At 39.8% G+C, this 17,854-nt stretch overlaps 1 protein-coding gene across 12 annotated transcripts in view; it reads left to right on the forward strand.

The window, feature by feature from the left end:
* The first annotated feature begins 5,106 nt into the window (after positions 1 to 5,106).
* The window catches only part of LOC101174175 (receptor-type tyrosine-protein phosphatase S), a 245,929-nt gene continuing 233,181 nt past the window's right edge, over positions 5,107 to 17,854 (forward strand). For 8 of the 12 annotated variants that reach the window (XM_023954188.1, XM_023954193.1, XM_023954190.1 and 5 more), the window contains exon 1: positions 5,107 to 5,413. The gene's annotated coding sequence lies outside the window, so the exon portion shown is untranslated. The remainder of the gene's footprint in view (positions 5,414 to 17,854) is intronic. The other 4 variants (XM_023954195.1, XM_023954198.1, XM_023954196.1 and 1 more) reach the window with 1 other exon arrangement.

Genomic DNA, 17,854 nt, shown 5'->3' on the forward strand with positions numbered 1-17,854 from the left:
GAGATGCTGGAGCAACAGCAGGAGCTTGTGGATGAGTGCACAGAGGAGAACTCACACTGACGATGATCTCCAAAAAACGGGGCCCACATCTTCACGCTTCATATAGGATGCTGTGAAATCATAGGGGATGTTTGCAATATCACATCAAATTTAGGGTCAACTTAAGCTTATTAGCATTTTTATTTCTGACCTTTGGTGGTTCTATGTCACATGGTATACAGTTTAAAAAGAATGTCCTTTTTTGTTCTTTGTTCCCTTTTTAAAATTTTGTTTTACTAATTTAGTGAGGATTATATATAGATATCTGTCCCAATCATAGTTTAAATCTTGAAAACAGTTCAAACAGACATTTTCTAATAAATCATGTTTAGTTCCCTAGTCTATAAATGAAAACAAACTACCTTCAACATTTTTATCTTGAGTTTCTTTTTTTCCTCAGACATTATATGGTCTCCAGTTGTATTTCTACATTTCTAAATTGACATTTTCAGTTGTTATATTTCATTGAAGTGAGACATGGCAGGGCAGGCACAACAACTTACAATTTATTAGCAAATGTTGTGTAACACGTTAACAAATGTCTTTTTATTTTCACCACAAGTATTACTTTACATCTGAACTTAAAAACAATTCTAAAATAACACAAAAATAATTTCATTTCAAATCTTGAGTTTACAAATTAAAATTTGTTATCATACAGTATGTAAATATAGATACAGGACAAAAATGTAATTTATATATTCTTTTAATTTCAATTCCGTGAAATGTGCTGGAAACATGCAGGCCCCTTTTTGGCACCAAAAACATTCCTCCTTTGGTGAATTATCCTCATCTCTAATCTGAGTCAAAGCCTGGTTCAGCGGATCATGTAGACTAAGTCACTCTCCTGAAATCGCCAATCAATGATCGGTCTTGTCTGACTTTTCTTCCAGTCAGTGGCTCTTGATTACCGGCGCTCAGTGCAAGGTGACAGAACACTGCCTCTCCTATAATTAAACCACTCATCCAGTCACTCTGATTGGCGTCCATTTCCCACATGCAGACAAACATATAAAGGAAGAAAAAGAGGAGTTGGGCAGAGGCAAGGTCAAAATGGGATGACAGTGAGTACAAAAGAAGGGCGGTGATTGGGGAAAGGGGAGTGGGTGATGAGAAAAAAGGGGGTCTAAAATAGGAGGAGCAGAGAGAGGTTGTGAGAAAATCGGAGACGGGGCGTCGTCGCTCCTAAGTGGACTGCTTCTTTTATCTTTATTAGGACAGAGGGAGCTGACATAAGGGCATGAAAGAGGCAGAAAGGCTTGGTGCACAAAGTCCAGGATGAGAGGCATTTCGTGAGCAAACAGACATCAGTCTAGCTTATTTTAAACATTTTTCTACAAAACAGCTCAGCTTATACATAGCTCAAATTGCCAGGTATTTTCAGTACAGTGGTGTATTTAGATATTTTGTTTGCCCACTTCAATTCTACAAAGACTCCTTGACTTAAGCTTCTCGTCTTCTTCGCTGCATCACAATAATTTGTGGACTGTTCAGTCCAAAACACACAGCAGAAAGGAATTCTGTCTTGCATCATGAAAATGAAGTGTGTTGCAGCTTCCTTCATCTGTTTAATAAGTTATTCTCTTTTTTTTCAGCCTCTCCATCAGAGTCACAGGGGAGCTGGAGCCTATTCCAGCTGCCATCACGCAGTAGGGGAAGGTCAACTTGGGCAGGTCGCCATTTCGGCTCAGAGCAAACCAGATGAGACAAACAAACATGGATATTTACAGACGCACTTCATCTGAAAATTACACTTAAAGACCCACTCTAATCACTAATAAAGCGTTCCCAGTGGTTTTAAAACTATGATTATGGCCTTTTTAGCCAACACACAAAACTTTTCTAGGACACAGTTTCTTCAGACCAGCAGGAATTCATTAGAAATTTGCTTTTTAAGTTGTGGGCCCAGAGCAACCCCGCCCCCCTTCCCATCCCTGATGCAGAGTGGAGCACAGCAGGGAACTTATGGCTCGCCCAGCGCATTTTCTATGACACAAACAAGATCTTTTTTTTTTTGTATTTTTTGTCTGCACCTCATTCACAACGATTTGGGGGGAAAAAACTCAGATTATGCAATTTTAGCATAATTTTGTTTATAAATGTCCTCCATCAGTAGAAAAATATCACAAGAATGTGTGAAAAACACCAAAAACACATTTTTCATTGAAGTGGGTCTTTAAAGCCAGGAAACAATAAAAATATGAAAACAAAATGACAAAACTTTACACAAAAAAGGGCTTCAAAAGAATCTTTGAAACATCAGTTCCTGTCAGTTATTTAATCTTTTATTGCTGAGGATCACCTTTATTTTTCTTAAAGCCATATTGCAAAGTAGCTATGTGTTAAGTGTAACAGTATTAAAAAGTGTCAAAGTGTTATCACGTTCACCCTAAAAACTAAGTTTCCACCTCCATTTCCTAAATAAATGCACTCATTTTATTTGTATGGCTGAAAATCTAGCAGTTTATTAAATGTTTTCCTTTGCGTTACAGATGTGTCTTCAATGGAGTAAAACACGAGGTGATATGTGTGAAAACGGAGCAGACCGAATCGCAGAGGCATGAATGTTCAAACACCTACAGTACATCAAGAACTTCAACATGCTGTTAACAAGTTCCCCCACAAAATCTCAGTGCCTCGGCTTACCCTGTGGATTTCTGGCTCAGAGCTCCTAGTGCCCCCTTTCTGACGCAAACACACATCATCAAAGGAATGTCCAATTATCTGAAGTAAAGGCAAAGACAGGCAAAGGACAATCAAATTACCAGTCCAAGGAACTGAGAGGCATTAGTTTGGCTTAAAGGTCACACACTGTCTTGTTGAACTCAGTGGGTACAGAGGGAGACTTCATCACTTCCAAGGTTAGGATTGTGATCCCTGCTGGGGCCATAAATGATAAAATTGTTGACTCTCTGTGCCGCTTTCCACTATAAAAGGTAGATGCACTTGTCTCTTTGTTCCATTGCCTTTTACTAATGATATAGTTGCAGGGGTTTTTTTGTCTTTAAAGCTCCTTATGAGTCTGTATAATACATTATTTGCTGTGACACACTGAGAAACTGGGTAAAATGAGAGTACCACATTTTCCGCACTATAAGGTGCATTTAAAGTCCACCTCCGAGCATCCTTTGATCTATTGTAAAAGCATTTTTAGTGTTCTTTTAACTATAATTATGCTATTTTCAGCCAAAATCAAAAAACTATGTTTGTTTTCTAGAACATAGTTCATGCAAAATGGCAGATGTTCATTAGAAATTTGTCTCTGAGGCCGGCCCGGTAGTAAGCCTCCCTCTATTTCCCATCCGCCCCACTAGCTTTCAGCCCCAACCTAACATTACCAGTGCAGAAAAATGGTGGGCAATATTGGAGCTATCCAGCTGTACAGTTCTGAGCCAGATGCCAGCTTGAGCGAGGAAAACAAAGATATCCATGGATCTATTCGTCTACTTTTTTTTACGTGTTGCAAACAAGGTGGGGAGTTACAGGTATTGTGAACACGCTGATAGTTCTAACATGGGTAACGTGCGGCGTGTTAAAAACAAGTTCTAGTTACTATGAACGTAGTTAAAAGCCAGTCAGACTGACTGACTGACACATTTCCCTCTAGCTCTTTTGTCTTGCTTTATTGATTTTATATTACCGTGCGCCTCATATATGACATAAGTTCAATAATAAACCATTCTTTCACAGCTGTTTTTATAATCCCGTGTGCCTTATAGTCCGAAAAATTTGGTAACTCTTAATGACTGACGGGCAACATTTCTTCTGAGAAATAAAGCCTGATTCATTCTTACATTTCCAGCACATTTGCCTGTTGAATAACAGTCATTTTAATCAAAACTCCTTAATATGCATGAACTATGCAAATATAGTTGATTTTACCTTTAAAAATTATTCTAGGCATAGTGGTTTTTAAACATTTCAGCATTAATATCATGCTTTCTTGGGGCACAAATGCTTAAATCCAAAAACATGCCCATCTGCCCCACTGTGCCCACAGAGAAATGAGTTTTAGACGTAACAGTAAAGAATGGACTATAAGTTCTGTGGTTTTACTCTGCATTCACATTCAGTTCTTGTCAAAACGCCCCCACCTCTACACAAAGTCACTCCATGCATTACTGGACAAGCAGGAATGGCCAGGCTTCAGTGGGCCACTGGGCCATACATTTAAGCTTGTCCCCGAGTAATCAGTGATGCACTGCCTGGGAGCTGAGGAAAGCAGTCCTGCCACTTTAAGCATTTGATTAAGTAAAAACCTGCAGTTGAAGCTGATTGATTAAACACCTCTGCAATATTGTTTCTCTTTTTTCCAAAGTGCGGCCCACATCTGAGTACGGATGTCGAAAAAAAAATAAAGAAAGAAAAAGAATGTGTTCAGTTTATTAGCTATAATATGCAACCAATCGATACTTTGTTTGATCTCTAATACCTAATTATTGGATTGTTTGTTTTTTAAAACAATTGATTGTTATTTCCTCATTTGTAATAGCTCCTCCTTTAACTCAGATATGAAGTAATGACGCTCCATCTTTAAAATGCACCTGCTGATCCGGGGAGGCGGTCCTAACGCAGCAACTTGGATGCAATTGGTACGTTTCTTCCAGCCTTGCCTCCCTTGTTATCCCGGGTAAACCAAGGCTGGACTACTCCCATTGTGTGGCAAGAAAATCTTTTCATAAATCACCAGGAAAAAAAAATTCCCTGGCGATTTATGATACATTTTGCTTATATTTTCCTTCCCATAAGATGCAACGCAGCAAAAAGATAAATAAATAAAATAAAATAAATAATAAACGGATCAGCCAAAACAAGGCACGTTCCCACCAAACTCTGTGAAACAGTTTGTAGTGTTCACCATACACAGCGCACCTGGCACATTTCAAACAGTATTTTGCGTCTTTTACTACAATGCAAGGGGGAACAAACTAAAAATAAAAATAAGTGATTGTTTAACGTAAAATAAAGGAGGGGAAGGAGAGAGAAAAAGCAGGAGAGGATGGAGACAGCCGTGAGTTAACGGGTGGCTAGAGAGGGAGGGCCGGACGCATGACATCATTCCCTCAGCTTCTCTGCGCGGACATAACTCTGGTTTCTCCAACTAGTGCGCACGGCGGCCGCTGCTGAGGGAGCGACTCCTCCTGCCGTAGCCAAGCGCGTCCCAGCAAGCTGCGCTCTTGGGGTGGATTTAAAAAAAAGAAAAAAAAACTGTAATTAACCCTGCAGAGGAACGTGCGCACCTCTCCCCCACTGGACCTGCCGCAGGGACGAGCGCGTTTACCGCAAAATCTGGAATTATTGCTTGCCTCGATCATGAAGATGTGAGGGGTTGTAAGCTGAAAGGGAAGACGCTGGAACTCAGGCTTACAAAAAGGTAAAAGAAACCACTTTTCAATCGCTTCCATCTCCTCCTTTGAATGCCACTTTCTTGTATTTTCTTCTCTGCGGTCTGTTTTGGATCACAGATGCTCTGGACACAGTTTAAAAGCTTAAACAAAGACAGGGATAACAGTTTCCACGCAGGGGCATCCTTTAAGAAAGCTGCTCCTCCGAGCTGCGGAGCGCAGTGGAGCCAAATCATCAGCGGGGGATCAGACCGCTGCTGCTGCTTCAATGAAAATACTAATTATAGATTTTTTTGTATTGATACTTTAATTTCTAATTTCCAATGGTCGCAGCTTTCCATTCACTTCGTTTACTACTGAGAGTTTGGTTTGGAAAGCAGCGATTCCGATGCAAAGATGCAGCACATTTGGATCAAGCCCAACCTCTGAAACCTTCCAAAATAGCTGAGGTTTGTGCAATGTCTTTGTCCGGGCTGCAAGTGTTCTCCATCAAGCCAGCAGCTCTCCACAAGGAGGTGCCTCTTTCACCAAGTCAGTGATGAGATGCTTTTCTCCAGATTCCGATCAGCATCCCTGTAGACTTGGGCGCTGCAAGCGTAGAAGACATTTTCGACAGCTCCTTCGATGTGAAAAGAGAGCGACTTCACATTCTGTTGCTTGATATTTGGACTTGGACACTAAGGGCGCCGTCGATCGACACCCAGAAGGGTTTATTGTAGCGCGGCGCGTTAACAGGCTGCGCGTGGAGAGCTCCTGGAGGTGCGCCACTTCAGCATCCCACCGCGGTGGAGGCTTTGAGGCAGTGAGAAGCACTTTTCTGCTCCGGTTCACGAAAAACTCTGCTTCATCCGGGCACATGCATTTCTTATCTTTTATTTTTCCCAAAAAATAAATAAATAAAAACGGTTTTAAGGCTTTAAAATGTGACTCAAAGTCTAAAAGTTTGCATATGTCCAACAATTCTTCTATTTTCCTTTTAAATCCACATCACTGGATGAATCAAAGATCTCTAAAATCCTCTGTAGTTCATCTATTAATTCATTTCTTACTAAAATAATAAAAAGCCTGCATTTTGCACCCAAATATTTCCTATCTTTCCTTATGATTTGCCTGGATTCCATTGACCGCACATAGCAGGTCTGCCAAGCTGGAGAAAGACAGAGGAGACACACAAATATCTGCCCGTATTGTTAAAAGAAAATAGCTTTATCCATTTTTCTCTGTACCGGTGGTAACTTAGTTATAGCTTTTTATGGCGCCTGGAAATGGCTTACAGGCTTGCACTGCTATGTAATGTAATCAAATTTATGATGTGGCTGTGTATTACAATTCCCTGTTATGCTCTGTCACATGAGAAATTTGGAGTGACTCCCTCCACCCTCGCTTTTTCCCTTCTCTGCCTCCTCCTCCTCCAACTAATATTGCACAACAGGAATCCCAGGAACATCATAGCCACACAGGTTTAACATCAACCAAAACGGAAAGAGTACACACCCCTCTCTTAAAATAGCCCGACTATCATTCATTAATTATATTTAGTCATTGGAAACGGCAGATTTACTCAGTCAAACTATCATTTGCTTCCTGCTTTCTCCATATTTTATGCACGTTTCTTAAAAGTTTAGCTTTCTAAAGCTTGACATTAAAATAAATGAAGCTGAACCGCTATGGTGGAATAAATAATGCTGTACTTGCGTTGATGTATGCAGCTTAACACATGGGGGGACGAGGAAATTGACATCCGCTCTCAGTTTGTCTTTGCAGTGTTAGTTCTTTGTGGAGCAGATCAGAACTGCAGGATTCAGGACTGCTTCTTTAACGTTTTAGTTTTAATTATAATCATGGATGCACATTCAGGGGCCGTTTATGACAATGTGGTGCCACGGTGATGACAAGGGATAATCGCTCAGTGTCTGCTGCCTCAAACAAACAGTTCTCATGGAAGGACAGCTGTTACTGGAATAATTCCTTCACAGTTAATGGGCTGAAGGTACTTTATGAAGCGTCTCTGCAGTCTGCATTTGTTCGTGCAGCCATCAAAAGCTCATCAGGACCACATAGCGTTCAGGTTCCAAGCAAGATCTAGTCAGTGACGAATGATCGTGTGAATTTATAGTGTCTTCTAAATAGCTAGGAATACAGATCTGTGTCCCCCCAACTCTTGGCTATTTGCATCTTTTATTGATGTGTGTTTTGGTCATTGACATGAGCAACTTAGTGTTTTCCTGTGTGCACTCCTAATATTGTCTTCAATAAGCCAGCCCTGCCTTTATGCATGAGACAGTTGATTGGATGGTAGCTCAAGCATCCCTTGTTTTAGTGTTGTATGAATTTTCTTCAATAATACCTGTCAAAAGCACACAAGAACCCAGCTGGGCTGCAAACACCTGCTCACACACAGACACACACACAAATACATCCCTTTATTACATTTACGAGATGAGCCATAAGTCACATTCTGCAGTCTCATTACAGGCCGCCAAGCCTAAGTGTTTAGGCCATGTCATTAATGCAGTCAAAATGGAAATGGATGCGGATGGTTGGCAGAGCTGTTTAAGGGGAACCCCAGCACAGAAACCAGAGAGGAAGAAGAAAATATTTAATCATAAGCACACTTTATGGAGAGTTTTGCCTATGTGCACTGCAGCAGTCTAATTACCAGGAGAGTGCTTGTTAGTTGTCACCTCCAGATAAACAGTAGGCTGTGATTCCCCCCCTCCTCATCCTTCTCTCTCATCTTTTCCTGCTGCCTTTGGCTGAATTTGAAATTCTAAGTAGCAAAATGCCCATTCCATCCCATCTTACACCAGCTTCTTCCTCACAAATAAAGTCATTTTAATACAACAAAGTAATATATATGTTGCAGCTGAGATAAACACAGGGAAAGGCCGCAGCACTCTATGTTGATCCAGATGAAATTTGCACTGTTTATGGGCCGCATTATTTTGTTTTACTAATCCTAAAGTCTGGTTGTGACACATGGGACAATAAAGCAAATCGTTGCTCAAATTACTTTCCAAATTTTCTGAAAGCAGTTTTTTTTTTCTTGTATCTTCTGAGCTGTGGGTTCTCATTTCAAATGGCTCTTATATAAGCTCTTTAGAATAAGTCTTGACTGTCAGAATGGGGGCAAAATGCACTATTCACTAGTTCTCCATGAGGATTTTGACCTGGATTGAGCCCACCCTGGAGCGTGACACATTAATGGCTTTGACAAGTAGATATTTCTGTGGTGTATGTCAGGAAGACAAGGATGGAGAAACTATGCCATCTTCAAATGATGCAAGACTTCTTCATTCTCAGGAAATCCAGAGACTTCATATGAAAGCCAAACATCTGGCCCCTGTTCTTCCCTTTGACCGTCTTAGCAAAACCAGTGGGCCAAAAATGGCATCCATCTTACAGTCCCTTATTTTCATCATGGAAGGTTTGATTGTGTTGATATTCTAGTAATCACAAAATACAAGTATGCTGGAGACAAAAGTGGAACCTTTTTGTGGTTTAATGTCACTGGTGTTCAGAACATAATAGCAATGAGTCCTAATTTAGGGTAAAGCAGTATGCATTCAAAGTCTCTTTACTCAAGGATAATTGCAGTGGGAGAGTGCATATCTGCACAACCTGATATTACGCCAACAAATGTTGTACTGTGGTCAAGTGTGGAGCCCAAATGAACAGACCAGCAGATGAAAAATTGGAACAATGATCTGTAATATACTCTGTTAAATCTGCATTTCAGTTAGCGTTTAGGTTTCATGACATCAAACAAGCATTAAAAGAAATAATGACAAGCATCACAACTGCATTTGGAAGTGGGAGAGGTGGATTTCTGAATACTAGTTTACTGAAAGATGTTTTAAAGTTTTTATATTGATAGATTCTCAATCAAACATCAAACATGCTTTTCAATACATTTACCCACCTGTAGATTAAGGGAGTTTAGGGTTTGGGGGACTTAGATGAACTGGACAGGGGATGGCAAAAAAAAAGAAGAAAAAAAAGAAAAGTTTATACAAAAAAGGCAAAAACTAAAAGAATAAAAAGCACCTAATCCTCAAACGTTTATATATTGCTCGCCTCTCACCACAAAACCACATTTTCTAGCCGTGTAACAAATTATTGACTTAATTGATGAAGTGATTCATATTCCTACAATCTAACCAGATCGATCTGTTTGAGGAAAAGGTTTATCAAATCGACCTACACCATTATGAAAATTGAATTAATGAAATAAATTCAAAATGAAATAGATTAATTATATCAATAATGGTAACGAACATTTGGATTGAGAGATTTATTTTACGTTGGACAACACATATAGGATGACAGCAAAAATGATCAGTCCATCATTCCAGTCCAATGTGTGGAAACACTTTGAAATTAACAAAGATACGTAACCATACAGTGTGGTAGAATGTTCTAAAAATGTTCCCCTTTGGATTAATTTGATGTGGAAAAACAACAGGGGACTGAAGTTTATAAAGCAAAAATGTGAATAAATTTACCATTAATTCTTGTATACTTGTTCGTTTTTACACATATTTAATTTACACTTGATTATCTTGCAAGAAATACAAGGAATCTGGAAAACTTCACCTGCACTGTTTATCGTTTATCTCTCAGTCTCACTGGTTGAAGTTTTGGCTAAAGATGTCCTGGATCGATTTTAGGTAATTGAATCAAATCGTTCCAAATTAACCAATATTGACTATAAATTCTATTGGCAACCACAAATTGTGATCTGATTTGAATCTTTGTTAGAATGAATTGGTACACCCTTAACATTTTCTAACTTTTTTCTTAGATTTGTGGTGTCGTTAATGCTTCTTTTTGCTACCTACTTTCTGTAAGGACTAGCTAATGTCACTTCCATTCTTTAGCTGGCTACTTAGTCTTCGTGTATTCAAACTGTTGCTAAAGCCCTCCAGGGTTTACTTGCAAGTGCTAACCTAGTCAGCAGGTTTGACATACTATTGTGGATTTTTAGAACTCAGTAAAGTCATTGAAGCGAGCATGCAGAAACAACAGATCATGTTGGGTTGAGGTTGAAGCCCAAGATTGAGAACTATTGCACTAAACCAGTACTGTTTAATATTTAAGATGTAGGATGTCACTTCTTAGCTGTATTACACCATATATTCATGCAAAAGTTACCAAATTCCAGTCATTGAGAGACAAGAATTAAAACAATTATTGGACAGTTCTTTCTCTTGACTAAAATATTAATCGCGCTCATCTAGATTTAACCCCCTAAATATTTAAAATGTAAAACATTTTTGTAAAGCTTGCTAGCATTCCAAAGGACGTAGGTTGTAAGGTTTGGAAACTTACAGAGACAAATGAATGTGGTATTAATATTATCAACAACTAAAATCCTGGAAAAGGATTTTCTAATTTCTTGAAAATGAAGTTTGATACTACAAGGCCTTCTTTGCATAAATCATAGTTGTGGTTAGGTTGTTTAATTTTAGGCAGGTTACATTATGTGCTCAGCATTTTTTTTTGAATTTTCGTTTACATTAACTTGTCAGGACCTAGTGTCAACATAATCGGACAGCACATTTTGGGTGATATTACAACAGTAGTTCATTTTGCATCCTGCGACTACATGTTTAGAGGGTTAGCTCACATATTAGCTTGAGTCTTAAGAGGTTAAGAGGATAAATAATCTTTTTTTCAATTTTGCATACATACAGCAGGTCAATTTGTTCATTTTTACCATATAAATTTACATAAGGGTTATGAGCAGGTTAAAGTCTGTCCTTCTATCTATTCTTTTGTAAGGGTCCATTTGCCCATTACAGCACCACACTGAGACAAACAACAATAAATGCTTCCGTTCTCTTCTGCAGGCAATTAAGAATCAATCAATCAACCTAGCATGCATATCAACTGTCTGAAGAAGTTGACCTACCCAGAGAAAACCCATTCCGGAAAAGAGAAAATGTACAAATTACTGAGACATTTAGTTATCCTTAAAGCCAAATCTTTATCTCTTGCCTTTTAAATAATGTACAGGTCTCAAACTGTAAACAAATTAAAAAATGAAGGAATAGTAATAAATGTAATAAACAAGTGGAAATAGACAGACAGAAATTATTTAACATTAGAACCTGACAGATCTAAACAGCTACCAAGCGGCCTGTGGGGTATTTCCAGACAGCAGGCAATTAGGAAACCTCAGACTGGATAAGACAGATGTAAATCTCCTCGGGGAGACAATTTTGCAAAGGGCTATTTGCCAATGCAGTTGCCATCAACTCCCAAAGGTTACAAGTCTTTAAGGTCATTGTAGTATATCGCTTCACCCACTCAATGCCCAGAACACTTCCAGTGGAGAACATCGGATGTTTCCCACCAAGCTGGTGGCCGAGGTGGAGGGGTTGATGAGCTCTGACAATAACAAGAAGAACAACACTGACTCACCTGTTGAGAACTGGCATACATGACAACCAAGTGATACATAATGAATGATTCATAACTGTGGTGTACCAGGCATGGCTCTCATGAGGTGTGTCGCCAGACTTGGTGGAGGTGGAATGTTGGGGTAAAGAGTAAGGGGTCTTAAAAAATAAATAAATAAATAAATAAATACATGACATCCAAGCAGAATTAAGTCACAAAAAGAGAAGTGCATCGGCTGTGGCCTTGTTCATTTCATCTGTAGGCCCTAATAAAAGCCTCACGGGCTGGCATTGATCCCTCCCAGAATAATCCATTTAGACTGTGCGTGCCTGGCCATGTGGGGCCTCTTCAATTATTTATGGAAGAATGCTGCTCAAGCTTCCGCTGGGATGCAACAACATGCACTATGAAACCTGTGAACTGCTGATTGCAAGAGAGCAGGGGAGACTCTACATTTGGAGAATGAGAAAGGACAGATGGCAGCAGAGGACTGGTTGGAGAGAAATATGAAAAAAGGGAAAAAAAAGAGATGGACGGAAAGGGTCCATTTAAACAAATACAAGGTGGGGAAAATGGAAGGTAATAAAAGAGCAGAAAAAGAGTAATGATGAAATAGTTGAGGTCAGGTGAATGAAAGGCTGTCAAGGACAATGGAGAAAGTTTGAATTTATGAAAAGTTGAAAGAAAAGTTATTGACTCTCACATAGAGAAAAAATAATAGATAAAAAAGAATTAAAATAGAAAGAACGAGAAGTGAGAGAAAAGGTGAGATTCTCTTGATAAGGGTGGCTGATGAGACCTTTTCAGAGCAAGTCATGAACATCTATTGATCATGGCAGAGTTATGGTTCCCATTGTGCCAAGTGGAGACGTGCCAGCGTGACTGCCTGCAGCCTTCAGCTGATCATTCCTTCTGCTTCACCTGCCTTTTGTGCTGCATTTAAAAAGAAATCCGAAATAAAGTGATGTTTTGTGCCACAAAAATTGAGAAAAATGCTCTGGTGTGGCATTTCTGTTATGCATGTGTGTCGTATTGACTTGAGGGGGAAGGCTTTTACAACCGTCAAAGTGCAGGATTTAGCCCAAAACATTTTTAATCACAGAACTAATACAAAGACGTACTCAACAATGCAAAGATATAAGCTAGAGTCACCAGTTAATCCCTAATGTTACGTAGGGGTTTCAAAAACCCCCTGATCATGAGTTTTTGAACAAGCTTTTATCAAATGATGTTCATACTGGACTGTGGGTACCTGATAACTAGCACATGTACTAACAGTTGGAAGAGGCTTGGTGCAGACCTCATGAATTTTGCTCCAGTCCTTTTATTTCACAGTTTTATTCCGCTATATGAACAACTTGGTTTCATGCAATTCCTTCTGGGCCCAAACTGCGATTAGGAATTTCTCCTCCATGATCAATTTTCAAACGGTTAGCACTTTCAATAATGAAAAAAAAAGTTGCTAACCATGCTTCACCACCAAATTCGAGTCCCTGATTGGTCAGAGTTCAACTGGTTTCACTTTCAACGCGCACTCAATAGTAGCATGTTTTGCATGTAGACTGACTTAAAAAATATGCATAGCTACATGTGACTGCAAGAGTCTAAAATGCGGACACCTAAAACATGCATATACAAGTCATTTACATAGACTTTTCCTTGAAAGTGGTCGCTTAAACCAGCCTTGCGCAAGGCTGGTGTGAACGTAGCATCAGGTGAATTCAATTGTATACAGTAGAAAGGAATCACAGTGTTCTCTCGCTAAACTACAGTTCAACTTTGCAAGTTTTCTTTTGTTTTTTTAGTGTAGTTTTGCATGCTTTTTTTTTCTTTTTTTAAGATCTGGAAAACAGTCAGGGTGGTAGATTTTAAGGATGAGGAACGAGCAGCCCTGAAAGTGTTACAATGTTACTGTCTGTCTGTGAAAAGTGTATAATGTGTGTAGTGAGGGTTTTTACAGCCTTAAAACATATATAATTCTACTTTGCAGATTTCACTAATAGCACCTAATTTTCAGAATGTAACTCCTGCGGTAAACAAGGAAACACTGACAATAGTCCAACCTAAAATGTCTTTATCCTTCTCAGCTCTAACCTGTTAGCTATAAAGATGTTTGCTACCGTGTCAGGATGTTGGCAGGGAATGCTCTCTGCCTTGTAGCCCTCCTGGACTGGAATCTACTCTGATCTTGGGAGCTGTGTTGATGTTTGAGAGGTCTGAAGAAATTCCCCTGGCTGCATTATATGTTGTGTGTAAAAATGTTTATTTTGTTGGCACCATCTTGAATCACAGTCCCTAGGAGTGCACAGACAGTTTGTAGGATAAGGTCTTCCCTTCCACTCGCTCATTTTACAATGTTTATGCAGGTTGTTTTATACTACAATGATCACAGTAACGGGGGGAAAAAATACTTTCTTGTGACTTTTTTGCATAGATATAAAAATTTTCAGACAGCCTGATCAGGTGGAATATCAAAATAGTGTAATATCAAAACTGAAACAATACTACACCCGCAGGTTTGTCACCAGTTAGCGGGATTTTATTTCACACACTTGTCGCGCTTTTAAGCTGCTACACGAATACATTGTTTGTTCTCCGGCTTTGATTATGGGATTCTAGTAATTGTTGTGTTTTCGCTTGATTAACAAACCGGTTTTCACCAGGGGCCAGCTCAATAACATTTAATGGCATGAAGACAGCGAAAATGTTCTAAGCCACACAATGTGTATCTGTGTTACCAAAAGGAAATGCAGGTGAGTGGGGGACTCCATTTATTTTTACACATTCAACAAAGACCTGTTTTAGTGCAGAAAAGAAAATGGGGATGTCAGGCCAATGAGCCCATACATGAGTGTGAAAGGTCCTTCTTCCTGGTGCATTCAGCTGCTTTGCATTTTGTCCATCCTCTTTGACACAGTGTAACCAAACCAAAGACAGATGCCGTAAAAACAAGCAAGCTCAAAGGATTTACTTGCTGAAGTACATATATATATATATATATATATATATATATATATATATATATATATATATATATATATGCCCCTCATAAGTAAAAGGATGAGGCCAGTGGACAAATTTCAGAACAGGATCAGGTTATAATTGCTGCTTAGGGGTTTGGGGGATTTGAGGAAATAGGTGTAGGGTGTAAGCACACTTGTGCATTAGTCAGATTATACAAATCTCCCTTCATACTTCTCAATACAAGCTTGACCCTCTGTTTCCCATATCTCCCCTTCAATTTCACAACGCTCAAGAGGAAATGCCACATGAAATGTAGATGTCCACATGCTACATGCAATACTTGTTTTTTGCAGAGTTTAGGGATTTTGCTGCAACAATTCAGTAGCTGTGTTTACATGGGCAAAGTAAACGGAAAGAACGCCTGATCAGAAGAAAAATGTGTCATGTAAACACGCCATTCAGAATAGTCTGCACCGATCAGACTCGTTCGGATCAAAATTTCTTTCCGATCGAGAGAGGTGGGTTATGCCGATTGTTTATCCGATCGTGTTGCATGTAAACGGTTCATTCTGATCGTGTGTCACTACTGCTCTGGTTTACGTCACACATAGACGGTGCGGTGCTCCAGGGAAAGCTTTGGAGCTCAAACAGGACCGACCGGCTGCTCTGCGGAGACCCGGTGCGAAGCGCCGCTCCGCTCTCTTACACCCCTCATGGGGAGGGTGCGGGGGAGGAGCGCTTTGTGCCCCGTGACGTCTGGACCCTGTGCGGTCCGGGCCGAGTGAACTGTGTCTCTGAGCAGAGCAGCCGGACTTATTAATTTGTGTTTGAGGGGAGGGGAGGATGCTTTGTTACGTGTGGATTTTGTTGTTTTATTGTGTGGGAGGCTTTGGACTGCGATCTGTCCCGCCGCTCTGGGTTAGCGGCTGCCGGACTCAGGAGAACCGTGTCTCCGAACAGAGCTCGGACTTCCAGCTCACACACACCGGCTTTGGGGCGGTGTGTGAGCTTTTCAAAGCAGAAATGCTGCTCAGTCCTTAGAAACTGTTCAAACAATCACGTGGATTTGTGTTTCCAGTCATGTCCCGACAAAATAAAGGCTGTTGTTATTCCCACATATTTATGTGCAGCCAAGATGCAGATTGCAGCGTTTCCTGCATGGATTTTGTGTTCATCAAACAAGGCTAATGTTGTTAGCCTGTTAGCCTTCTCTTAACCCTGGCTTCCTCCAGCTCCGTTCTTCCACAAACAAAACCACGGACAACACGGATTAAAATTAAAATGATGAGCGAACAGGCGGTTCATAATATTCATAACATTAATAAAAGCACGTTTGGAATATCGTCTTGTATATTATGGAGCTCCTGCATAAATGTATATGACAGCAAAGGTTTGTTCACTGTAGGACTCTTCCTTTTTTTCGGTATTTTCAACACTACTGCATATGTGCAAATGATTTATTCCGACCTAAAGTGTGACCATGTGAACGTTTGTTCTAATCGAAAAAAGGTTTTCTGTGCCCGTGCACACAGTCGGATTTCAATCCGACCATTGATCCGATCAAGATATTTTGCACATGTAAACGCGGCTAATGTCTATTACACTAATTACAAGAGGATCTAAAATCAGAGAATAGTGTCATACATTTGTTTAAGTCTAATGCTAAACACACACCGGGCATGTGAATGCCTGGTGTGTGTTTAGCATTAGACTTACAGACTTACATTATCAGACTTACACACCATACAGTGTTCACACTGTGGCTACCAGATACTAGCGTATGTACTCACAGTTAGAAGAGACTTGGAGCAAAATGTCAAAGCGGTGCAAATTTTACAAATCTTACTCCAAGCTTTTTCTGTCACAGCTCTATTCTGATGAGAAAGACTTGGTGTCCTACAAGTCCAGCCGGGCACAAACCGTAATTGTCGATGTCGCCTTCCTGACCTATTTCAGAGGTGGTACTTTGGTGTATTAAAAAGGATGCTACTCATACGTAACAACCAAATCTGAGTCCCTGATTGGTCAAAGGTCAAGTGGCTGAGGTTGCAACGAGCATTCAGTGGCCACGCATTTTGCATGCAGAGCCCAAAAATGAACTTAAGAATTTGCATGGCGACGCATGAACGTGAAATTTTTGAACACGTTTCCATAGACTTGAACGAGTGTTTCCAAGGCCGGTGTGAACGCAACATAAAACTCTTACATACTCTGTATAGGTGACCCTTTGGCCAGATGTTTAATTAACGTTAACAGCTCTATGGTTTGAGTGATGGCTGAAATTCATAGAAATTGAAGGCGTTGTCTTTCTACATAAAGAAACCCTTTTGATGGTGCCGGGTTTTTTTTTGTTTTTTGTTTTTTATCTGTGAAGGCAAAATGTTTGTGTATACTCCAGTCTTCCTTATAACGTGCAGTTTCTTTGTTATTGATTTTTGTCTCTGACTGAGAAGATAAAGAAATCCCTACAAAAGCCATAAAAATTCAATTCAATACATTTCAATGAGCAACTTGCTTTTTCTTTGCTTTCGAATGTATTTGATGTATGAATATTTTTTGAAAGCAGAGCTAGGTTTCTTGTAGGACAAAATAATTAGGTTTTTTATTTTTGTTGTTAATGTGGGGGAAAAAATCCACGTAATAAGAAGCAAGGAGACGTGAATTTCTGTATCCATGTGTCTACTTGACGTGTAATAAAGACTTCTGCCATTTTGTTTCCCAGAAGTTCACTTAAACAGGTTGCTGTTTGGGTTATCTATTGTCTGCCCTTTCTCAGCTTGCCTCTGTTGTTCAGCTTCCATCCTGAGAACCAATCCCAAACTTCTGCAAAAGAAGAGAAATAAGTTCTACTTAGGAGTTATTTATTTCTGCTGTCGCTTTGTTTGGTGAAGAGAAAGTGACAAATGCGAGTGGCTTGTTTATGAGGCCGGGCTAAGTGCTGGCAGGCTGCTTTTCTCTGAGGTAGTTGGCTCTCTGTTTAATTCATGTCCTTGAGAGGCACATCGCTTTGTGGCATAGAGTGTGGCAGGTGAGCTAATGAGAGGTGAACGTATCTGCTTCATATTCTCCATCTGCCTCCTGAACCCTTTTGCTTCTTTTCT

The sequence above is a fragment of the Oryzias latipes genome, chromosome 4 (genome assembly GCF_002234675.1).
Source record: "Oryzias latipes chromosome 4, ASM223467v1".
In the NCBI taxonomy this organism is placed as follows: Eukaryota; Metazoa; Chordata; class Actinopteri; order Beloniformes; family Adrianichthyidae; genus Oryzias; species Oryzias latipes.